Source organism: Portunus trituberculatus, chromosome 17, assembly GCF_017591435.1.
Source record: "Portunus trituberculatus isolate SZX2019 chromosome 17, ASM1759143v1, whole genome shotgun sequence".
NCBI classification, from domain to species: Eukaryota; Metazoa; Arthropoda; class Malacostraca; order Decapoda; family Portunidae; genus Portunus; species Portunus trituberculatus.
In genome coordinates this window covers 22,135,375-22,160,374 of record NC_059271.1, presented here as the reverse complement: position 1 = coordinate 22,160,374, position 25,000 = coordinate 22,135,375, and the positions used below count along the sequence as shown (strand labels likewise).

At 41.8% G+C, this 25,000-nt stretch overlaps 1 protein-coding gene and 3 long non-coding RNA genes across 9 annotated transcripts in view; 2 read left to right on the top strand and 2 right to left on the bottom strand.

Moving 5' to 3' along the window:
- LOC123504837 (zinc finger protein OZF-like) overlaps positions 1 to 12,157 on the bottom strand; it is a 182,409-nt gene extending 170,252 nt beyond the window's left edge. For 3 of the 6 annotated variants that reach the window (XM_045255712.1, XM_045255704.1, XM_045255703.1), the window contains exon 1: positions 9,190 to 9,306. The gene's annotated coding sequence lies outside the window, so the exon portion shown is untranslated. Of the gene's footprint in view, positions 1 to 8,978; positions 9,080 to 9,189; positions 9,315 to 10,403; positions 10,423 to 12,005 lie in introns of those variants that run through there. The other 3 variants (XM_045255705.1, XM_045255706.1, XM_045255707.1) reach the window with 3 other exon arrangements.
- Positions 12,158 to 13,853: 1,696 nt separating this feature from the next.
- LOC123504836 lies at positions 13,854 to 15,047 on the bottom strand. Its single transcript, XR_006674974.1, has 2 exons — positions 14,915 to 15,047; positions 13,854 to 14,135 (listed from the first exon to the last, which is right to left on the bottom strand). It is a non-coding gene; the product is annotated as an uncharacterized LOC123504836 (long non-coding RNA).
- Positions 15,048 to 16,261: 1,214 nt separating this feature from the next.
- Positions 16,262 to 17,411, top strand: LOC123504835. The gene is made up of 2 exons (XR_006674973.1): positions 16,262 to 16,394; positions 17,174 to 17,411. It is a non-coding gene; the product is annotated as an uncharacterized LOC123504835 (long non-coding RNA).
- A 5,170-nt stretch (positions 17,412 to 22,581) lies between these two features.
- Positions 22,582 to 25,000, top strand: part of LOC123504834 — a 37,399-nt gene continuing 34,980 nt past the window's right edge. The window contains exons 1-2 of the long non-coding RNA XR_006674972.1: positions 22,582 to 22,687; positions 23,579 to 23,641. This is a non-coding gene — a long non-coding RNA (uncharacterized LOC123504834). The remainder of the gene's footprint in view (positions 22,688 to 23,578; positions 23,642 to 25,000) is intronic.

Here is a 25,000-nt window from a genome sequence, read left to right as displayed (position 1 = left end):
TAAAAAGGTTGTTTGTTCTGCAATTCTTAAGAACATTGACTCTTACAGGAACACAAAACTTAAACATACTACTAAGCGTTTCAGAGGGAATAACTTTGTAAGGAACACGCATATCATTATGAAATTTTGCCACAGTGTATTTGACACCCTCCCCGAATATCCCAATGTGTCATGAATCGTCAACAGTATATAATAATGGCACTTCTCCCTATAAAAACAGGAGAAAGTCACTTATCCCTCACGAAGAAACGGACAAGTGGTGAGAAATGGTGACGTAGTACTATCTGTGACGTAGTAACAAGCTCCACCCACATAGTCCCTCCCCCTGCTCCTACCCTCCCTCTCTTCCATCCCCTCCCATATTTCGCTCCCTTCCTCCCTTCCCCTCCCTCCCCGTCTATGTATTCCCCTACCTCCTCTCTCTCTCTCTCTCTCTCTCTCTCTCTCTCTCTCTCTAAGTCACCATTTCTCACCACTTGTCCGTTTCTTCGTGAGGGATAAGTGACTTTCTCCTGTTTTTATAGGGAGAAGTGCCATTATTATATACTGTTAACGATTCTTGACACATTGGGATATTAGGGGAGGGTGTCAAATACACTGTGGCAAAATTTCATAATGATATGCGTGTTCCTTACAAAGTTATTCTAGAAAAAACGTGCCCTCAAACTCTCTGAAACGCTTAGTAGGTTAGTTCGATTCTTAACTCATGAGTGAATTTTAACTCTATTTTTTTCTTTTAACTTTACTCTGGATACTATCCTAATACATTTAACTTAGGGTAGCATTGCTTATAATGAAGGATTTTGAAATGTTGTTAATTGTGGTGCCGTACTAGAGTTTCGAAATAAAAAAACACACGAAAAAAAAAACATGAGAAGAAAGTTGTAATAAACTTTTTATTTTTCATGTGAGAATACGTATGACGACCAAACCTTACTCAAACTATTCTGAAATCCTGCTCCATACTTTCATAGCTTGCTAAGGAATGCAGCCCTCACCCTTACCTAGAAGTAATAATGATATATCGTCAGTTTGCAGTTCAGAACACTCTCACTCTCTCTCTCTCTCTCTCTCTTACACACCCCTCCCTCACACACACCAGGAAACAGAACTAAAAATACACTACCACCATTACTAAATAATTGGGTTAATGATATTTTCTAAGATTATCAATAAGCTTTCTCAACCTCCACGCTAAAATCCTGGAAGAAAGTGCTTATTATAACCTACGAAATGTGTAACTTTCATACCATAAAGTGGCAATAATGTATCGTATAATCATGTTTCGTATCATCCATATTACTACGAACACCTGAATGATGTACATCGTGAACTAGCAATTCATATATTTTGCCCCCCCTCCCTTAACCCACATACACTATAGCAAACAGAACTAAAACTACCCTATTAACACTAGATAGACGATAGATATTCCCTTTACTCCCATGACGAATTCAATGCACATCACACAGCGGCATGACTTATCCCTTGGTGACAGTCTGAATACGCGATCCCAAAACAACCTTCCCCCATGTTCATCCTATTGACACCAACATGGTCTTACGAATCAGCTTATGTACTATTGTCGTCTCCTTCACTCAAGTGTGTGCAACTGCATCCGCCAACTGAGGGTAAGGTGATTAGTGAAAGCAAACTCAAAGAAATCCCTATATTCAAAAAAATTCCCTTTCACCTAGAGTATTTCCAAAAGACACAGAGATGATTAGCCTGGTTTTCTTCTATTGGCAATGTAGAAATCTTGTTGATCTGCCACTACAACCATAAAATAATCCTTAGATATCCATGTAACTCAAGTAGTCTTTAAGATGTAGTGGAAGTGAGACACGTTAAAGCTTCAAATTATTGTTCCGAAGCAGATCCAAGCGAACACATTTCATCTTCCTTCTATCTCCTACACCTTAGGGTTATTTCAGGTGCTAATTTGTTTAGAAACACATGCAGCGCCTGAAATGTTGCGCATCACAGCTGGAAATTACATGAAGGAGGTAGTCAGGCAATCTGTGCAGTTCAGCTTAGGGTCAGTATCCCGTCTAAGCAGGAGAGCCTAGTAGGATCTTCACAGCTCAAGCTCTACTTGCAGCCTGCTCTCCTACATCTTGTGTGTGTGTGTGTGTGTGTGTGTGTGTGTGTGTGTGTGTGTGTGTGTGTGTGTGTGTGTGTGTGTGTGTGTGTGTGTGTGTGTGTGTGTGTGTGTGTGTGTGTGTGTGTGTGTGTGTGTGTGTGTGTGTGTGTGTGTGTGTGTGTGTGTGTGTGTGTGTGTGTGTGTGTGTGTGTGTGTGTGTGTGTGTGTGTGTGTGTGTGTGTGTGTGTGTGTGTGTGTGTGTGTGTGTGTGTGTGTGTGTGTGTGTGTGTGTGTGTGTGTGTGTGTGTGTGTGTGTGTGTGTGAGTGTGTGTGTGTGTGGGTGTGTGAATTCATACTCAGCAAGATATGCCAAAAGACATTATTTTATCTTTTTTCCACCGAGCTGATTTCTGAAGAGACGCACGAGGCTAACCTGATTTTAGCATTGCCACGCGTCACTCGATGTCTCCGCACTGCGACAAGACAAGACAAATAATTTTCCCAGAGACGAAACACAAATTAGTGAGTGAATTAGTATGCACATCAATCCCGCCGTCTCACAGACACACCATCTGCTAATAAACCTTTCTTGTATGCGAGAGTTGCACTTCAAGCTTTCCGTCTAAAGTTTCTGAGGAACTGCTGAAGAGAGAGAGAGAGAGAGAGAGAGAGAGAGAGAGAGAGAGAGAGAGAGAGAGAGAGAGAGAGAGAGAGAGAGAGAGAAAATCATAAGAAAGCGTGTGTAATCTCTGAAATGAACCACGACGCTGCAATTCCTTGATAGTCACAATAAAGGTTGCCCTGGACCCCTGCTGCACACTGCTACTAGTTCTCCGCTTCCTGCTTCCCCTTTGAGTAGGAAACTTGGCAAGAATCGGAAAGTGAAAGAAGAACTATAATGCGAGGCGGACTCTGGAGATCAAATATCTATCTTCCTGAATGGCTCATGAGGTGAGAGGAGTCTGAGAAGAAGGGCAGGTATATATAGCGTGCAATACGGGAAGAGATAGGGTAACATAAGACTTTCGAAAGCGAACCTTCTGTCTTTTAAGATTTAAGGCTAAATAAGAACACATGAAGAGAACATGAGAGGAAAGCTGCGAAACACACTAGTCCCTGAATTATGTGAAATACTGTGTGTCATTCAGTCACTAACAGCCACACTTCTAAAGAACACTGTATAGAAGTAACACCCCAGCACCTACAGTCATACGGAATAAGATGGAGGAGGTGACGGAGGGATAGCGAACACGTCAGCCGGAGATGGCAGGTGTAGCTTGGGATGAGGACACCACAGGAGGAGTGGCGGGAGGCAGCTGTGAGTGACGGGTGACCTTGGTAAGGGAGATGGCCGGGAGGATTGCGTGAGAGGCGGGAAATAAGTGAGTCTCAGCGGAGAGAGAAGGATGACGGAACGAGGAATGGGTTGGTGATCATCTCAAGGTAAGGACGAGAGGAAGACACTGCTGAACGACGTGTATTTTTAGACTACACAAGTATGTTATTTTTTCCGTATGGCTGCTACATATAATCCCGTTTTCCTAGTGAATTTCATGTCAATAAACAAGATTTCTTTTCTTTTCCATTTTCCCTCTCCCACTCCACTCTCTACTCTACCAATCCAAATCCTTCACGTTTCTAAAATTGCCATGCTTTAAATCTTTCAATACATCAGATACTTTTTACGTTTCTTTTTCTTTCTTTCACTCATTTCTTTCGCAGCTTTCACACGCCGCACGCCCTTTCTCAGTTTGCTATAACAGCTTAACTTTCGCTCCACACAGTAACTAGTGACACTAAATACTATATCAATGAGTACGAGAATCGGTTTTCATATAAAGCAACAAAACTGAAAAAAAAAAATATACAAAACCCAACTGTGACATCATAGTGGAAGGTGTGAATGGAGGGTGTGGTGGAGTGGATGCGATTGATGTGGTTGAGATTTGAGGTCGTGGTGAAGGATGGATGTGGAAAGAGCAGTGGAGTGGGGAAGTATGTATGAAGGTAAGAGGGATGGGCGTGGTGAAGTGTTGGTGTAGGATGAGTGGTGGAGTGGGGAAGTATGTATGAAGGTGAGATGGGAAGGGCGTGGGGAAGTGTGGGTGTGGGATGAGTGGTGGAGGGTTGGGTTGGAGGATGAGTAGCTCTCCCTTTATCCATCTACTCTCCAGTTTCCTTTTTTAACTTATTATATATTCATTACCTCTTCCTGCTCCATTATTTATTACGGCTGTCTTGTTTCTACTGTGTTTCTCACGTCCCCCTCCCACTCTTCATGAATATTCAACTAAATTCCATCACAATTCTCTCTCTCTCTCTCTCTCTCTCTCTCTCTCTCTCTCTCTCTCTCTCTCTATCCTTGCTACATTTTATCTGTTAAATTATTCGACACACATTGAATTTCTCAGGTTTGTATAATGCAATTGAAATAATTTATATCCATTTAACTTCATAATCAAGCTACATATTAAACATGTGTGTGTGTGTGTGTGTGTGTGTGTGTGTGTGTGTGTGTGTGTGTGTGTGTGTGTGTGTGTGTGTGTGTGTGTGTGTGTGTGTGTGTGTGTGTAATACTAAGAACAATAACAATAATAATAATAATAATAATAATAATAATAACAATAATACGGTTTATTAATAATTGCAGTACATACATACTGAAAATGCCCATATGGGGATTGAGGGAGACTTAAGATTAGAACCTTAACTTAGCTCTGTGTGTGTGTGTGTGTGTGTGTGTGTGTGTGTGTGTGTGTGTGTGTGTGTGTGTGTGTGTGTGTGTGTGTGCGCGCGCGCGCGCATAAGAGGAACGGTCACTGTATTTGATCTTTTAATCACATTTTATTGGAACTGTCTGTCTGGGGGTAATCTCTCGTCCTGCCCCTATCTTGCAGTTTTACGAAACGCTTACACTTGGAAATATCTCATGGAGGCGAGGCACACAACAGAAAATAGTTATAATGCAGGGAATACGTGCTGTTCAGAATGGGCAAAAGGAAACCACATGATGCACTGAAAGAGTAATGCGAACAATGAAGAAAATAAATAAAATGAAATATATGAACAAATAAAAAAAAAAACAGAAAAAAAACTTAAATAGATTAACCTTTCTTTTAATTCTTCTTTTTCAATTCTGGGGACGCCGGTAACAGCAGGATAATTTGCATTCTAATCCAAGTTTTTGCTTTATTCCCGTCTCCCGGATACATATGGAAACAAGTAAAATGAATGTATCGATGACATTCACTGACAAACTTGAAATGAAAACTATTAAAGTTTACAAGAAAACCGGTTGTTTGCTATATATACAACCCCGATTTATACAATAGTTTGTTGATGGCGTTGCACAAGACTCTAGAAAGATAACAAGGAATACAGACGAGAAGAGGAGGAGGAGAAGGAGGAGGAGGAGTGAAGAGGGGCAGGGGCTAAGAGGAGGGGATAAGGGAAAGGGCATGGAGAGGAGAGGACGAAGGGAGGGAATCGTGAGGAATTAAAGGATGAACAGTGGAGTGGATGAGAGTGGAGTGCAGTAGGAGGCAAGACGCGGAGAGATGAGCGGAGGCGGCGGGAGGATTGGGGAGTATTGGGTGGCTGCGTTTATCAACCTTGTCATGCAGGTGGCACTATACCAGACAATGTACGGCCCAGAGGAAGGGAGGGAGGGGGCAATCACTGTTATTACTGTGTCTGGTATAATTGTTGGTATAGTGTGATCTACATAATTATTAAGTCCTCAGTATTACTATCTATTTTATTCTCTCTATTCATGAAAGTGTCGCTAGCCAAGAGCAACTAAAATTGATGGAAGAAAAAGTCCACTAAAGGTGCTTAAGAAATCAGTGAATGTACGTCCAAAATTATCTGGAACAGTATCTAGAAGGGCTGATGCAAACACTCCATGCCATAGAGTAACAGCGAGAGTAAATGCAATGTTATCCCTTACATCAAGCCAATCCACTCAGCATCAATGGCAAGGTAACATATTACTGCGGTACCATGCGAGGTAATAATATCAATGACAAGTAGACTGGCTGGTGAAATGTAGCAAAGGGAATGTGATTGTGTCAGCCTCGCGCTTCGCCAAACTCTTTTGTTCTGTCCATTCCTAACACCTTTGTCATTAGTGCGTCACCCTCTTCCTTCAGCTTTTGACTCCAGATTGTCAGAGGGTAACCCTTTACAACAGAGAACAAACACCTCTCCTACTTGTACGGTTTTGTAATATACTCGTATTGTAAAGCCACACCGAGAATTACATGATACTTCAATATACAATAATGAAAGGCTGCACACACACACACACACACACACACACACACACACACACACACACACACACACACACACACACACACTTCTTGGTGCAACTTATGTGTAGGATAGATCAGCCACGTAATTATAATTTATGCTTCATTCCACCACGGTATTTCATCACTTTTTTTTTCACGGTCTTCTACGATTTACACGAAGGAAGTTTAATAACCACTCAAGGAGAGGGGGGATAGAGGGCGGACGGCGCGACGCCTCCACTCAGCACCCCTCTTGCTTTCCCTCACCGCTAATTCATATCCACCAAGGAACTGAGAGGGGAAAGTTGAGCTTGAAATTATAATCATGACCTAACTTTGACTCCTATGCTTCGTTCTCTTTCAACTTCCCCGCCAAACTGCTACTCCAACCCGCCCACCCACCCACCTGAGCGCCCCCCACCCCACACACTGTAACCACCCACACATACACTCATGCACTTTTTCCTTTCAATGCAGGAAGAAAACAAAAGCAAGGATTAGTGAGGGTCATGAATAGTTTTCTTTTAAACATCTACAGCATCTGAAATTAAGAGGTAGGAGTTTAATGGTCTTGCTAGGGAGTGAGTTACCTTTGCCTACCGCTTGTCTTTGTATTTCGCGTATAGAGAAGAGTAAATATTTGTAAAGATCGACATCGAGGAGGAGTTGTGTAGACTCTTGTGTCTCTCATTTTTCTTTCGTGTTGTCTTTTTCTCGAGTATAGTTAAATACGCAGTACAAAGGAGTAAATATTAATACAGATTGATAATGTAAAGAATGAATATCAAATTTGCTTAACCTATATTTCGTTTTTTTTTCTCTCGAATACAATAGTTCATGTAGCAACAGGAAGTAAAAGTTAGTAAAGAATGATAATGTAAAGGATGAATATCAAAATTTGTTAATCTTTCTTTCGTGTTTTCCTGTTTTCTGATATGATTAAACTCTATGATTTAAACAAAACTTAACCGTCTCAATATACATTGCCTTTCCCTTGTTCTCTTGTGTTACCTCTTTCTTGTATTTACCTTCAAAAGAACTAAACCATGAAAGTAAAGTAAAGTAGAATTTCAGTGGATATAAATTACAAGTAAACACAGTTGTTTAGCCACCCTTCCATTTTTAACACAACCAAGTAAAACACAACAGGAAAACACACTATCTAACTGAACAATATAAGAACAGACAAAACAAAAACAAGAACCATCTTTATATACAAGATGAACAGGACACTCCAAGGATGAATCTTCATCTTTCCTCGAAGGTTGCGCTATGTTACGCAAACTCCTTCCCTTTATGACCCATTAAAATCACATTAAGTACCTAATATATGGGAACGGGATCCACCATCACGTATTCCTTAATATCCCACTCATTATAACTATTTTGAACAAACGTTAGCAGCGCTGGAGTATTTGTGGGCGTGCGTAGAGTGCGGATCATTATTCAAGGGAGTGATCGGCGTAGTTTATGAAACAGATAAGAGAGAGAGTGATTCTGGTAAGCGGGAGATGAGAAAGTGTAACTCAATACTATCAACACTGCAGTTCTCTCTCTTTCTCTCTTTCCGTGTATAGTGGACAAACTGTAACGCGATTTATAAGACATGTGAATCGAATGGACCAGTGATGGTTGAGAAGGGAGACACGTTTACGAGCACGAGAACATCCTCCTAACATCTCTCTCTCTCTCTCTCTCTCTCTCTCTCTCTCTCTCTCTCTCTCTCTCTCTCTCTCTCATTGCAACACAACTATGAGCCCGCTAACTAAATAATTTTGCAAACTTAACTCCTCATGTTTGCAGTGCTGTTTAAGTAATTCAAAAGCAATACATATATAATTAATTTCATACTCTATATATAGCATAATCGCTCGAGTGTGTGTGTGTTTCACTGTTTGATCTGCTGCAGTCTCTGACGAGACAGCCAGATGTTACCCTACGGAACGAGCTCAGAGCTCATTATTTCCGATCTTCGGATAGGCCTGAGACCAGGCACACACCACACACCGGGACAACAAGGTCACAACTCCTCGATTTACATCCCGTACCTACTCACTGCTAGGTGAACAGGGGCTACACGTGAAAGGAGACACCCAAATATCTCCACCCGGCCGGGGAATCGAACCCCGGTCCTCTGGCTTGTGAAGCCAGCGCTCTAACCACTGTGTGTGTGTGTGTGTGTGTGTGTGTGTGTGTGTGTGTGTGTGTGTGTGTGTGTGTGTGTAATTCACCACCACCATGGTCGTCTGCTGGTCACCCAGCCAGTCTTCCCCATTACGGAGCGAACTCAGAGCTCATAGACCGATCTTCGGGTAGGGCTGAGACCACAATACACTCTACACACCGGAAAAGCGAGGCCACAACCCCTCGAGTTACATCCCGTACCTATTTACTGCTAGGTGAACAGGGGCCACACATTAAGAGGCTTGCCCATTTGCCTCGCCGCCTCCGGGACTCGAACCCTGACCCTCTCGATTGTGAGTCGAGCGTGCTAACCACTACACTGTGTGTGTGTGTGTGTGTGTGTGTGTGTGTGTGTGTGTGTGTGTGTGACGTCTTTCCTCGTTAAAAATAGTCAGCTATGTAGTTTTCACGCTTACCTCACACTGTCCCTTTCCCGCTCAGCTCTCACCCTTCCATTAAATCCCTCTAATACGCCATAAAGGTTAAGTGGTTCCTCCCTCTGGCGGTCGTTTCCAATCTGTACAACAATGCTCCTTCAGTTATGTGGTTTGCTTTCTTCACGGCATGCACTTTCCCTCTCACTTTTACTCAGTCACTTATTCTCATTATAACTCCTATTTCTCTTACTTGACATAGATGTTCTGGACAGGCTTTGCTCTTTCCATTTGTTCCCCATATGATATTCCATTTCTCACTCACGCGTCACTCGGTAGGAGAGGTGAGCGGTACTAGTCTGTCCAAGGCCTTTTTTTTTTTCTCTCGCACCACTGAACAAACACAGAAGACCCTGTTTCGAGCCAATAATTCGAATAGTCTCGATCCTCTTGTCTTTTGAAACTTAATTTGCTTTCTATGTGATTGACAAAGTTGCATAATTTCAGTAATATGCTTCATTATTTACTATTTATGGGCAAAAAGACAATATACACCTGCATATAATTTAAAAGGATTGGCGAGACGTTGCAGGATCTATTCGTTCGAAGCAGTGAGACATCATCTGAACTTTGAAACCTTATGGCCAAGCAGGCGTGCCAACCTCGCAGGACATTCACAAAAAAAACAAAAAGTAATAATAATATAGATGGTAGTTTCATTTGAAAATTTAAGTACTATGTCGTGATTACTTTACACAGTTTACATCAAGAATTCCGATGCTATAAGTGTATGATTCAAAACTTTAACCTCGGCGAAACACTGATTACTACTTGTTATCTGTGACAGGTAACAAGTTGAGACGTAAAAGTGTTGGATATCTTTCATAATGATTTCGTTGCTTGTTGATTAATTCATTACACTCTTGCCGTCATAAAATGGAAATTATGGTGTTAAAATATGTTTTATACAGTAAATAGTTACACACATACACACACAATAAATTAATCAACATCAGCAACAACACACACACACACACACACACACACACACACACACACACACACACATTATTCGTTGAAAACAATAAGTAATAAGGGAGATGTGGACAGCAGCTTAATGCAATGAATCATTGCAATCAACTTAGCCCCTGATTCACTATGCATGTACACGACTGTCTCCACATACCATACCTGTCCCCGTGACGCCACTTCCTTGTGTTTGTTCTGAAGTTCAATACAAAGGAATAAAGCCTGCAGTGATTGCGAACATTCGGGAAATCAGAGTCTCTTTTCATACTGTCCAGCCCCCGCCCACACACACACACACACACACACTTAGTGAAAGGTATATTTTAGGGCAATTTCCTTCATACCACACATAATATATCTATGAAAGCTTTACCTGAATTTTATGGGATGTTTTCAGAAAAGCACTTAAATATTGTGCAAATCCCTCTGGTGCCTTACCTGGTGAACGCTACCGAGCTGTTCAGGATCAGGTGGCAGGAGCGTGTAGTGGAAAAGCTCCAGATTACCGGGAAGATCAGAGAGTTGAAGCGAAGGACGATGATGAAAGGAGCCCAGCATTAAGTCGTCGGAGAACCACTCTCGACCAAAGGGAGAATGATGGTGGCGGTAGTGGTGGTGGTGATGGTGTAGAAAGAATGAGAGAAAAGTCTCCCAGTGGTCTCATTTTATTGAAATGCCCGTTTCATCACTACCGTCACCGCACTTTTCAGTATCACTCGGGGTCTATTACGAGCCTCTGACACGTCACATCAATTGCAGGTAACAACTTAATTTTCGTCACCAATCGAATAATATTTTTTTTCTGCTGGACATGATTTATGGTGATGTAGGGCTCGCCTGGAAATGTGCGCCGCTGCTGCTGCCAATTACAAAACTGTTCCCTGTCTTTGGTTCGTGGTAGCTAATCGATGATCCACACCCAGCCAACGTAATAATATCAAGATTATAGATTCTGATGGTCTTTAGAGGCATAGGGTGACTTACTGGTACATAAAACTTTTAAAATGAAGGTTTTGAAAAATTATTTCCCTCTTATTTTTAGTATCCATTTATATTTTCGGTAAACCAGCACCTCTTTCTTCTTTTTGGCAAACTCTGGAACTCCAAACCTAACTTCGTATTTTTCTTACCTATGATGAATGTTAAGTTTGGCTAGACGTTGTGGCTCTTCTTTAGGGACATATTAGTTGGCCTCCTAAAACACACACACACACACACACACACACACACACACACACACACACACACACACACACACACACACACACGCACGCACACGCACGCACACGCACAAAGCGTGTGAGTGATGGTTTGAAGGAAGCAATGACTACTTTGCGCTTGAGGTGGTTTGTTCCGTGTGTAGGTGCGTTACTGAAATCACACCACTTGCAGCTGGTGCTCTGAGCATCATGAATCTCTTTCCAGTCAGGAGAAGCGACAAGAGGAGGTAGATCCCAAGATGTTGCACGAGCAGGGAAACACTGAGCGAAGCCTGATTGCTGCAGCCTCTTGCGCCCTAGTGAGGCGAGGCCTTGTCGAGTTAAACAAGGAAAAACGACCCTTTACCCAAGAGGGCTTCAGTGTTCCCTAGACAAGTTTAAACACCAGGAACACGCATTGTTGTTGCTAATTAATTTATTGCGTCCTTGGCGTCATACAAAGGAAAATATGGGGACGAAATATAAGATTTACAGCTAATAGTTACACACACACACACACACACACACACACACACACACATACACATACACGCACACGCCCACGCACACACACAAGCGTATACTGTACAAAGAGTAACAACAAACAAGTAATTCGTTGAAGCCATAAGGTGATAAGGGAGATGTGGTCTGCAGCTACCAAAGAGCGGGTGACGTGCTAGAATTCTACCTAGACCATCCATCCAAGTACTAACATGACCGAACGTTATTCGACCTCGTTGATAGGACATGAAGCGGCGCACTCAGCGTGGTACGGTCGTTGGCAAAATGAGACGTACAATTGGTTAGTGTTAACGACTAAATAAATCAACGGATTACTCACCATCTTCTGAGCGTGACACACGTAGCTGGCACACTGGCACACAGGTGGAGGAAAGGCGTCAGGGTTAGGACACGGTGGACGCACATTCCGCACGTGCCAGTGGCAGCCATGAGAACAGCATATCCTGTCTCGAGGCTGCCCGGCCGTGCCACACACCTTTTATTGGGAAACGCCTTACTCAGTACTGAGAGAGAAGAAAGGATGTAGGAGAATGTGTCTAAATATAAGCAAGTACTTTACACCCTGAGCCTCTTACATAGCTTAGCCTCTAGGTCAAGAGAGCCACGCTATGGACCCTAACAACATTATCGCTGGGTTGGAAGTCTAGAGGAGCCAAACATTATTAAATGGCAAGTCCTTGTTAGGTTGCCCAGGACGCTTTCGGTAATCCGATTACTGTCCAGAACTGAAACTGATCAGGAATAATAAAAAATAAAAAAAACTAAGTAAAAATCAGGAAGTAACAGAGGCAAAGCGACGCAGAACTTATAACCTAAACCCCAGTAAGAACATGCGTGGTAGAAGACGGCCACGTGTGTGCGTGTGCGTGTGCGTGTGTGTGTGTGTGTGTGTGTGTGTGTGTGTGTGTGTGTGTGTGTGTGTGTGAGTTAGAACTAAATAACAAATGTCTCGAAACTTCCCTCTTAAACGAGTTGTCAAAAGAATATGGAAGTAAACAAGAAATATAAAACAATATGGAAGCAAACAAGGAATCTAAATGAAAATGGAAGTTAACAAGAAAACGAAAGGTAACTAAACATAAAAGAAAATGGAAGTTAACAAAGAATATAAAAGAATGGAATTGATCAAAGAATATGAAACGAAACAAACACGAACATTCTCTAGTGCAGGAAACATACTCCAGTGTAGTTATAATACTCACTATACATCTCAAGTTTATCATACTTAAAACCATTGATAAAGGAAGGAAACATACTCCAGTGTAGTTTTAATACTCACTATACATCTCAAGTTTATCATGCTTAAACCATTGTTAAAGGCGGCGAAAGCAGACTGTTATGTTATCATAGGTTAAGGTAAACGTAATTAAATTCAGTACTATTTTATTACTAACGTACACGGAAAAAAAGTAGGTCTATGCCGTTACATTCCGTACAACTATCTGTAAATACGTACACAAGTTTCAGTTCTATCACACATTTCAGAGTTCTACTTCCTACACACCAACGTGAATCCTACATTCCTGCATTCCTCGCGCTCCCGTGTTCAGTCAGGTTGGCAGTTCTGCCTTCCTAACGCTCCTGTGTCCAGTCAGGCCAACCTGTGGAAAAAAAAAATTCAGTCTTTGTTAACTGGCGAGCTCCAGGACCCAAGTGCTCGTCTTGGCTGGTGACATAACAGACCCCAAGTGCTTGAATAAACTAGCACCCTGGGTCTCTGCTTCCCAATAAGGGATCCTAGGGACAAGAAAACCACGGTAGCCAATAGCCTCGTCTTTCAATACTCGATACCGCCGCACGTCTCTATCTCACTAAGTGGACACCAGTATGTTAGAACTGAAAGATATAACCGCTAGCTTAATGAGACTCCTTACTTCCCCCAAGGATAATTTAAATCTTATAGCCCAGAATCATTTCCTTATTAGCACCACTGGAATCCAACACACCACCCGTTTCCCCTAGCACTCTTAGAACAACCAGCCCCACGAAGGCTATAATACTACACAAGCAGCCGTCCATTATGGTTTATCATTTTCACGGATTAAATTTCCACGGTTATGGTGCACAAGGTTTTAACCGTTCCGGTTTCCCATTTAAACGTAAATGGAAAAAAATAATGGAGGTACCTGGTTTCTCATTTAAAGGTAAAGGAAAAAAATAATGTAAGTACAACATTTTAAATTCCGTATTATTTATTGATAATCTGATATCTTACATTAGTTCATAGTTTTATCACATGACACCCATCACATTACAAATTATTGTCCCACTCTAATTTCCAAGCCAGTCCCACTCCAATTTCCACCAAAAGGGAGTCACAAGCCACCACAAGTTCAGAAATTCCCATTACACTTAAGTTTTAGGTCCCCACTAACACCAAACCGCAGCACTATAGTTCACCCTCATGCTCCGTGTCCGGTCTGGCTGTGGAAGTTACGTCGGTGTCGGTCTGTGGAAGAACGAAAAATTTTTCAGTCTTTGTGAACTGGTGAGCTCCAGGACCCAAGTGCTCGCCAAGTTTACGCGCCACCACCTTGACTGCTGATATAACAGACCCCCAGTGCCTGAACAGATTAGCACCCTGGGTCTGCTTCCCAACAAGGGAACTCAAGGCCAAGACAGCCTCGGTAGCCAGCAGCCGTATGTTGCAATACTCGCCACCGCCGCATGTCCCGATCACCGAAGTGAACACCATTCTGCTCTGGCGCTGAAAGATCCCCCCTCACTAAATTAAAGGTTCTTCACTCCTCCAACACCCTACCTTAATGAGACTCCTTACTCCATCTATACCCTAAGCCTTATAACCCCTAATCATTACCGTATTAGCACCATTACATTACAATAATGAAACATTACCCTATTATCACAATATCCAACAGACCACCCCTCCCCCCTATCACTCTAAGGGTAACCAGCCCTACGAAGGTACTAAACTCACCAAGCAACCACTTCGGTCTCCAGCTGAAGGGCAAAAGTAACCCACAGCCAGAACAAACATAGTGACCGCCTGATCTGCTCACAGTCCTAACCTTCAACACCGCCGGGTAAATACCAAGCCACATTCTTTATCAATTATTTGTACTACCCCAGGAAAACCGAACAATTTCGACGAGAAAACGAACCAAAACTATTTACAAGCCTCACCAGACAGCCAACCATCTCAAAGACACTCGTGATAGAAACCAATCACTGACCAACACAACAAACACCCGGAATCCCAGAGCTCACCTGTACAGACGAGGAGTGTGTTCTCCGTTCACGGTGGAGTCCAGAGTTCTACTGGTGGTATCCTGCCCAAGGAATCAAGAGCAAACCTTTTCCTTGACTCCTTTGAGGGTTCATGAGAGGAATGAAGCACAAGCCTCACAGTAACGATCCAAAATATCTCGTAAGGGACATCTTTTTTTTTTCTTTTTTTTATTTATACCATGTGGACTTTGCTGTTAATTGTTTCTTTCTTTGCTTTCCTTTGTGTTTCTGTTGTATGTGACAAGATTCAATCTGGGAGATTAACGCTGATGTCCTACTGGCGACACTAATAGACAAATTGTCTATCTCATACGATCGTTCGTAGGAGAAGGAGGAAAAGGATGGAAGTAAGGTGAAGTAACATCAAAAGCATTTATTGGATTATTTTTAAGATTTTAAAATAATCAAAGGTAACTAGACACGACATCGCTGTCATATGACCTAGTGTCGTGCTTGCAAGTTGCACATTGTGTATGAAGACCATTATTCAAACAGTGATCACGTGAGAGTGTATTAGACTTTCTCTCTTCTCGTTCACTCATTCCCTCCTTCGTCCCAGCTCTCTTCCGCCTTTTCTGTTCCTCCCCTCTTTACGCTCCCACAACCTTTCTTTTCCTTATTCCCTCTTCCCCGAACTCTAAACGCTTGCATATCTCTTCCTTCCACTCTCACCTTACTCCAAACCTAACACTTATTATCTTTGTTTTGCTAGTGGTGTTGATTTTTCGAATGCTGTTAAGTGAAACAATCGCCTGCATGTCGCCGGGGCCTCGCCCGGTCCTGATGGTCGTTGTTGATTAATTTATTGCGCCCTTTTTTTTATATAACATGTGGACTTTTCACGGGAATTTATGGGCTAATGGGGATACTTAAAGGGTACGCCCTATCTCAAAGCCCACCCGCTAGAAAACCGTTGCCCCGAATGTGGAAGCCCAACCTACACTCGGACCGTGGACAGGATTCGAACCCGTATCCCCTTTAGCCCATAAATTCCCGTGAAAAGCCCACATGTTATATAAAAAAAAGGGCGCAATATATTAATCAACAACGACCATCAGGACCGGGCGAGGCCCCGGCGACATGCAGGCGATTGTTTCACTTAACAGCATTCTCCTACGAACGATCGTATGAGATAGACAATTTGTCTATTAGTGTCGCCAGTAGGACATCAGCGTTAATCTCCCAGATTGAATCTTGTCACATACAACAGAAACACAAAGGAAAGCAAAGAAAGAAACAATTAACAGCAAAGTCCACATGGTATAAATAAAAAAAAGAAAAAAAAAAGATGTCCCTTACGAGATATTTTGGATCGTTACTGTGAGGCTTGTGCTTCATTCCTCTCATGAACCCTCAAAGGAGTCAAGGAAAAGGTTTGCTCTTGATTCCTTGGGCAGGATACCACCAGTAGAACTCTGGACTCCACCGTGAACGGAGAACACACTCCTCGTCTGTACAGGTGAGCTCTGGGATTCCGGGTGTTTGTTGTGTTGGTCAGTGATTGGTTTCTATCACGAGTGTCTTTGAGATGGTTGGCTGTCTGGTGAGGCTTGTAAATAGTTTTGGTTCGTTTTCTCGTCGAAATTGTTAGGTTTTCCTGGGGTAGTACAAATAATTGATAAAGAATGTGGCTTGGTATTTACTCGGCGGTGTTGAAGGTTAGGAATGTGAGCAGGTCAGGCGGTCACTATGTTGGTTGTTCTGGCTGTGGGTTACTTTTGCCCTTCAGCTGGAGACCGAAGTGGTTGCTTGGTGAGTTTAGTACCTTCGTAGGGCTGGTTACCCTTAGAGTGATAGGGGGGGGTGGTCTGTTGGATATTGTGATAATAGGGTAATGTTTCATGATTGTAATGTAATGGTGCTAATACGGTAATGATTAGGGGTTATAAGGCTTAGGGTATAGATGGAGTAAGGAATCTCATTAAGGTAGGGTGTTGGAGGAGTGAAGAATCTTTAATTTAGTGGGGGGATCTTTCAGCGCCTGAGCAGAATGGTGTTCACTTCGGTGATCGGGACATGCGGCGGTGGCGAGTATTACAACATACGGCTGCTGGCTACCGAGGCTGTCTTGCCCCTGAGTTCCCTTGTTGGGAAGCAGAGACCCAGGGTGCTAATCTGTTCAGGCACTGGGGGTCTGTTATATCAGCAGTCAAGGTGGTGGCTTGTAAACTCGGCGAGCACTTGGGTCCTGGAGCTCACCAGTTCACAAAGACTGAAAAATTTTAAGTTCTTCCACAGACCGACACCGACGTAACTTCCACAGCCAGACCGGACACGGAGCATGAGGGTGAACTATAGTGCTGCGGTTTGGTGTTAGTGGGGACCTAAAACTTAAGTGTAATGGGAATTTCTGAACTTGTGGTGGCTTGTGACTCCCTTTTGGTGGAAATTGGAGTGGGACTGGCTTGGAAATTAGAGTGGGACAATAATTTGTAATGTGATGGGTGTCATGTGATTAAACTATAAACTAATGTAAGATATCATATCAATAAATAATACGGAGTTTAAAATATTGTACTTACATTTTTTTCCTTTACCTTTAAATGAGAAACCAGGTACCTCCATTATTTTTTTCCATTTACGTTTAAATGGGAAACCGGAACGGTTAAAACCTTGTGCACCATAACCGTAGAAATTTAATCCATTATTTTTTTCCATTTACGTTTAAATGGGAAACCGGAACGGTTAAAACCTTGTGCACCATAACCGTAGAAATTTAATCCGTGAAAATGATAAACCATAATGGACGGCTGCGATCTTACTGCACCATAACAGTGAAAATTTAATGCAGTCCACACGGATATGAAAGGCTAAACATGAGAATTTATGAACGAGAATTTATAACGGTAGAGTGATCCATCATAAAATGGGCGTAAGAAAAATGTATAATTGATAATTTTTTGCGTTGCTATTTTCTTTGGGTGAGTAAAGCGAGTCTTGGCTACGGGTGAGTAAAGAGTCTTGGCTACAATAGGTTTGAGTATATCGAACACCAGACACAGAGCAATATACCAAGGAAATGTTTGATAACAATTAACCGAGCAATTTTGGGTGACGTAAAGAACAAATTCCAAAAAGGTAAGAGCTACGGGTTCGTATGGGGACAATGTTCCTACGTCTTGCACTCGTTTCTGAAGGATACTAATGATTTTCTTCCATTAGGTGTTAATTCACCGTAAAGCAGTAATTACAATTAAAATAGATCCTTCCTATTCAATTGGAGTTGCGGCGTGGGTGTTTCAGAACAGTGCAAGCTCTCGTTCGCTAGGGGCAGCAAAGTCCAGAGTAGGTGGACAACGAAGGTGGTGGTCTGAAGTAGTTAATCTCGACGCCTACGTCACTACACAAGGCGAATATTACTATAAAAAAAATGGCGTGTGTGCTCTTGATAACCTGCCAAGCGTAGATTTTCGTCAGCGTTAATGAAATATTGGTTAAGTGCTACATGGGTTTTATTATTCGAAAATTTGTACTTACTATATCATATTACGGTAATACAGTTATCCATATCATATTACGGTACTACAGTTATCCACAGTATACCAACACATCATTCTTATTACTACCATTACTATAACTGTTACTACTACGTATTTGGCGTGAATGCGTTCAATATTTCTTTTACAGGTATGCAGGTATACATCATAAAAAAAAAATAAGGATTGAGAATGAAAAAAAGGATTGAGAATATATAATAAATATTGATAACAAATAAGTCATCGTTCTGCTATTTCTTCCAGACAACTGCAAGTTTGTTCCACACTACGTAGTACTAACAGTAAAGTGAGCAGTAAAGGAGGCTGGGTAGCAGCTCCTGTTCGGGCGTCCGGTCTAGGCGGCCCGGGTTCGAATTCTTGGCAAACCTAGTTGCCCGGTGGGAGATGTAGCGTTCTCCCGTTAACTTTAGCGGTGCCATATGACATAAGTTGTTGCGACGCCTGATGGAATAATTTACATTTTTATTTTTTCCAAAATATAAACCATGCACAAAGGGACACACACAAGCAGCAAAGAAGTTGGCACTCAGGACATGGTTTTGATCGTTACCGTGAGGCTTGTTTCATTCCTTCCAGAACTCTCAAAGGAGTCAAGGAAAAGGTTTGATTCCTTGGGCAGGACACCACCAGTACAACTCCGGATTCCACCCTGAGCGGAGGACACATTCCCCGTCTGTACAGGTGAGCTCCGGGATTCCTGTTGTTTGTTGTGCTAGTCAGTGTTTGGTTTCTATCACGAGTGTCTGAGATGATTGGCTGTCTGGTGAGGTTTGTAAGTAATTTTGGTTTTATTTCTCGTTGAAATTGCTAATCTAGCTTTTTATAGTATAAATAATCAACGAATGTGAGCAAATCAGGTCACAATGTCGAAGGTTCTAGCTGTGGGGGTTACTTTTGCGCCTTCAGCTGGGCGCCGGCCCCGGCTGCTTGTGTAGTATTATAGCCTTCGTTGGGCTGGTTGTTCTAAGAGTGCTAGGGGAAACGGGTGGTGTGTTGGATTCCAGTGGTGCTAATAAGGAAATGATTCTGGGCTATAAGATTTAAATTATCCTTGGGGGAAGTAAGGAGTCTCATTAAGCTAGCGGTTATATCTTTCAGTTCTAACATACTGGTGTCCACTTAGTGAGATAGAGACGTGCGGCGGTATCGAGTATTGAAAGACGAGGCTATTGGCTACCGTGGTTTTCTTGTCCCTAGGATCCCTTATTGGGAAGCAGAGACCCAGGGTGCTAGTTTATTCAAGCACTTGGGGTCTGTTATGTCACCAGCCAAGACGAGCACTTGGGTCCTGGAGCTCGCCAGTTAACAAAGACTGAATTTTTTTTTCCACAGGTTGGCCTGACTGGACACAGGAGCGTTAGGAAGGCAGAACTGCCAACCTGACTGAACACGGGAGCGCGAGGAATGCAGGAATGTAGGATTCACGTTGGTGTGTAGGAAGTAGAACTCGGAAACGTGTGATAGAACTGAAACTTGTGTACGTATTTACAGATAGTTGTACGGAATGTAACGGCATAGACCTACTTTTTTTCCGTGTACGTTAGTAATAAAATAGTACTGAATTTAATTACGTTTACCTTAACCTATGATAACATAACTGAGTCTGCTTTCGCCGCCTTTAACAATGGTTTAAGCATGATAAACTTGAGATGTATAGTGAGTATTAAAACTACACTGGAGTATGTTTCCTTCCTTTTTTTAAGTATGATAAACTTGAGATGTATAGTGAGTATTATAACTACACTGGAGTATGTTTCCTGCACTAGAGAATGTTCGTGTTTGTTTCGTTTCATATTCTTTGATCAATTCCATTCTTTTATATTCTTTGTTAATTTCCATTTTCTTTTATGTTCCTTGTTTACTTCCATTTTCTTTTATGTTCCTTGTTTACTCCCATTTTTTTTTATCCTTGTTTACTTCCATTTTCTTTTATATTAAGTTAGCAATAAGGTAAAATTTACGTACTAAGGAAGTAAGTTATGATGGTTGTTATAATGGGGATATTGAAACCAACAGAAGCTTAACAAGACTTAACAAGCTACAGGTGCGGAAGATTAAAAACCGAGGAAGATGCAAGGCAACCGACAGAACGATGTACCTTTCATTACAGTAATAGTCTTAATGTAATGAAGTCAACAGAAATAGGATTAAATAACTAACGGACTCAAAGTTAGGGGTGAGAAAGGGAAAAAAAACGTTTCGATCGAGAAAGATGCATCGAAATGCTATACAGTGAAACTATACACTTCAGCTTAATGAGTCTGCAAACACATCACCTGAGACATTGCCTAATACGCTTTTTAAGTGTTTGAATGTCCAATTTGTGACATTTATTACCAGGTTTACTGACATCGACGGGTGATTTGATTTGATTTGATTAATTTATTACGCTAAAAGCGCCAAACATCATGATGTAATAGATACAAGTAATAAAGTTAACAAGAAATTCACACACACACACACACACACACACACACACACACACACACACACACGAGTATTTATAAACAATCAACAATCAAGTGGAAAAGCCACCAAAACAAGGATGGCGCAGCAGGAGCTCTTCCAACAAGTCGTGGCTCATGAGGTGTCTGCAGATGGCATCGAGTGGTTGATCCTGAGGTAGGAGGTGCAGGACAGTGGGGTAGGCCAGACAATAGTGTTGTAGTGTGTCAGATCGGGGCGCTCCACACAGTCTACACTCGGTGTAGGATGGCTCACCCTCCACCCCGGCGATCTGCCACGGTGGCCGGTAGCCCAGCCGCATAAGGGTAGAAACAACGTTATGCCTTCGAACCATGAGGCCCTGGCGCCGATAGGAGTATGTACGCTGGCAGACAGAGTCGTAGTGCTGAATGGAAACACTGTGTGGTCTCTCTGCATCCTACAACTTGCACCGGAGTTTCTGAAGTCTACGGATGATTACAATTTCTATTACCAGCATGTTATGTATTGCAGAGCCATAAACACTTTTTAAATCGGTGACTTAGAGTATTGGAGTTGTGGCGTAGGTGTCTGAGAACAATGGCCAGCAAAGTCCGAAGTAGGAACTTGGCAGTGCCTAATAATAATAATAATAATAATAATAATAATAATAATAATAATAATAATAATAATAAATAAATAAATAAAATCGTAGAGGTGGACAAAGAAGTGACAGTCTGAAGCAGTAAATCTTGACTCCTACGTCTCTACACTTGACGAATATTACATAAAAAATGACGTGCTTGCCCTTGATAAACTGCTAAACGTGAATTTTCCTTATCGTTAATGAAATATTCATTAATTAATGACTATTATATTCCTGTACTACTGTTACCTTTATCACCAACGCATCACCACTACCGTTACTATTACTACTAGTGTTTGGCATGAATGCGTCAGATAATTTTGACCAGATATTTAGTGCGTAATAATAATGATAACGACAATAATTATCATTATTACTAATATTATAATCAGCATTAATCACTATTATCATTAGAATCAACGGCAGTGGTATTAGCTTTAATAGCAATAGTAATACCACTGGTAGTACCAATTGTAATGGTTGTTGTTGTTGTTGCTGTTGATTTATTTATTGCTCCCTTGGCGTCATACATTGGAAATTATGAGGACAAATTATAAGAATTACAGCGAATAGATCTGGTAGTCGTGGTGGCAGTGGAAGTTTTACTTATAAATATTATCATTATTATTATTATTATTATCATTATTATTATCATTATTATTATTATAATTATTATCAGTAGTAGTACTATAAAAAATAGTAGTAGTAGTAATAGTAATACTAGTTGTGATAGCAAGTGAAGTAGTAATAGTAGCAGTAGTAGTAGAAGTAGTAGAAGATAGACTGATACTGGTATGAAAACGAAGTCAGCAGCAGCTCTTTCTTTTTTTCCTGCACTTATAAAACGAAGTCATGTGAGACAAGAGAAACTTTTCTATAAGTATCGTTCAGCTAACTATTTCTGCCAGACAACTGCAAGTTTCTTCCACACTCTGTAAGTAGTACTTAGAACAGTAGTATTATTCTCTCATATCCAAAATATAAACTATGCACAAAGTAGATAAGCAGCAAACAAGTTGGCCTTCAGGACATGGTTTGGATCGTTACCGTGAGGCTTGTGCTTCATTCCTCCCAAGAACCATCAAAGAAGTCAAGGAAAAGGTTTTCTCCTGATTCATTGGGCAGGACACCACCAATACAATTCTGGATTCCATCCTGAAAGGAGGACACTGCCCGTCTGTACAGGTGAGCTCCGGGATTCCTGGTGTTTGCTGTGTTGGTCAGTGTTTGGTTTCCATCACGAGTGTTTGAGATGGTTGGCTGTCTGGTGAGGTTTGTGGATAGTTTTGGTTTGGATTTGTCAAAATTGTTAGGCCTACCTGTTGTAGTACAAATAGTTCGTAGTACAAATAATTCGTAAGGAATGTGGCTGGGTATTCACCCGGCATTGTTGATAGTTCGGAATGTGAGCAGATCAGGCGGTCAGTGTTTTCTGGTTGGGGGCTCACCTTTGCCTTTCCTCCAGAGACAGAAGTGGCTGCTTGGTAAGTGTCGTAGCCTTCGTAGGGCTGGTTGCCCTAAGAGTGATAGGGGGGAGGGGTGAGGTGTTGGAATTTAACGGTGCTAATAGGGTGAAGTTTTGGATATAGCTTGTAAATATTTAGGCTCCTGTTGGAGTAAAAAAATTATTAGGATCTAGTATTTAGGTTCATGTTGGAATAAAAAAAAAAAACTTAGGTAAGACCTTTCAAGGGAGAACCTTTCAGCGCCTCAACAGACTGGTGTTCATGATGATGATCTGGACGTGCGGCTGTGACCAGTGTTGCCTAGCGGGAGTACGGCTGTGACCAGTGTTGCCTGGTGGGATTGTTGGCCACCACTGTAGTCTCGTGCCTTGGTTCTCTTAGGGAGATGCGAGAGACCTGGGATGCTAGTCTATGCTGGCCACCGCTGTATAGTCTCGTCCCTGGGTTCTCTTAGGGAGATGCGAGAGACCTTGGGTGCTAGTCTATTCAGGCGCCGGAGGTCTTAATCACCAGGTTCAATGGTGTGATTAGGGCGTAAAGACACGGTGGGCACTTAGGTCTTGGAGCTCACCAGTTCACAAAGACTGAAAAACTTTTACTTATTCCGCAGGTTGGCTTGAACGAAGGAAAAGAGGGTGTGAAGGAATCTCCATATTGGGCTCGAGGAGTTATGGTATGTATTAAAGAAATGTAAGAGTATAGTATGGTATGTGTTCAAAATGTATAATAGAATAGTATTTAAAGTGATTTTGTGTAAATTGGCTTGAATGTATAATGGCAATAAACATCAATACGAGTTTCTAAATTCTTTCCGTGGTGTTTTACTTGGAGAGTCAAAGATGTAGTAGAGGTGTGTTCTTCAGGCTGACTGCGTAAACTTGTATAAATGTCCTATGGTTGAAGAATAAATGTCCTATGGTTGTTCTTCATAACTCGCTGAAAATGTTAAGATCTAAAGTTAATAAAAAAAAAATGCGAATATAATTAAGTAAACTAAAAGGGTAGAACCATTTCCAACTTCTCGTTGTAATATGAAAGACGTATAATATAATACGTGTCCATGGCAGCGGGCTTGACCAGCGGGCATTAACGGGCATCATTAGACAGGCACACTGTCAAATTGCTCTGAGTGCCCGTCGAACGAAATCACCAACGCGGTGCCCGGTAACTGGAGCTTCGACCTTGGCAGACCTGCCAGACTAAGATGTAGTGAGCCATGACTAGCTTCCCTCCCAAGTTTTGCCTCATCGTAACACGTTTCACATTGTCTTGTACAACCCAGAGAACCTAGTGTGCCACCTACAATTAATTGAGGCATTGACGACCACATTCAATGTGAAGTTTTCGTCAGAATGTCTATTGAATGTAAAACCGAAGTCTCTTAAGGAGGCAGACACATGACAGCACTGAGGTCATTGCTGCAGAGATGAAAGAACATTTGATGCTGCCTTTACGACGGATGACATTAAAAAGCCAAATACATGCATGCCGATGCTAAAAATCGCAGCGTTGCTTCTAAACGAGATTCTGTAGTTATGCTGTCTTAGGTTTTTTTCATAATGTATGGTTCACCTTTACTAGTAAGGTATGTGTTTACGCTCATTTTCATCATTATCATAACTTTTCGAAATCTACTTCATGACGGTCTTCTAGGCAGGAAGTATTGTATGGCTTCAATGAATGTTTTTCTTGAGCTAATCTTTGCACCGTATTTTATTATTACTTTTCTCTATATAGTTACTGGTTTTCTCTATAGTTACCATGCAATTTTTCATACACAAAATTGCATCAATTATCATGCGAAACTTATTTTTTTTTCTTAGTAATGGTAGGTGCTATATTTATTGCACCGCATTCCACATGTTACTGGCATCGTCGATACCACACAACATTCACGGGCAGGGCCTGCAGAATTTGGCCGCTAAGTGCGATATCCGACGGACACGCCCGCTCGTCTAGGCAGGGTTAAAAGTTAAGCGCAATGACATGCATTCGATATCTGAATAGCTGTAGTAGATGATGTATCCATCAA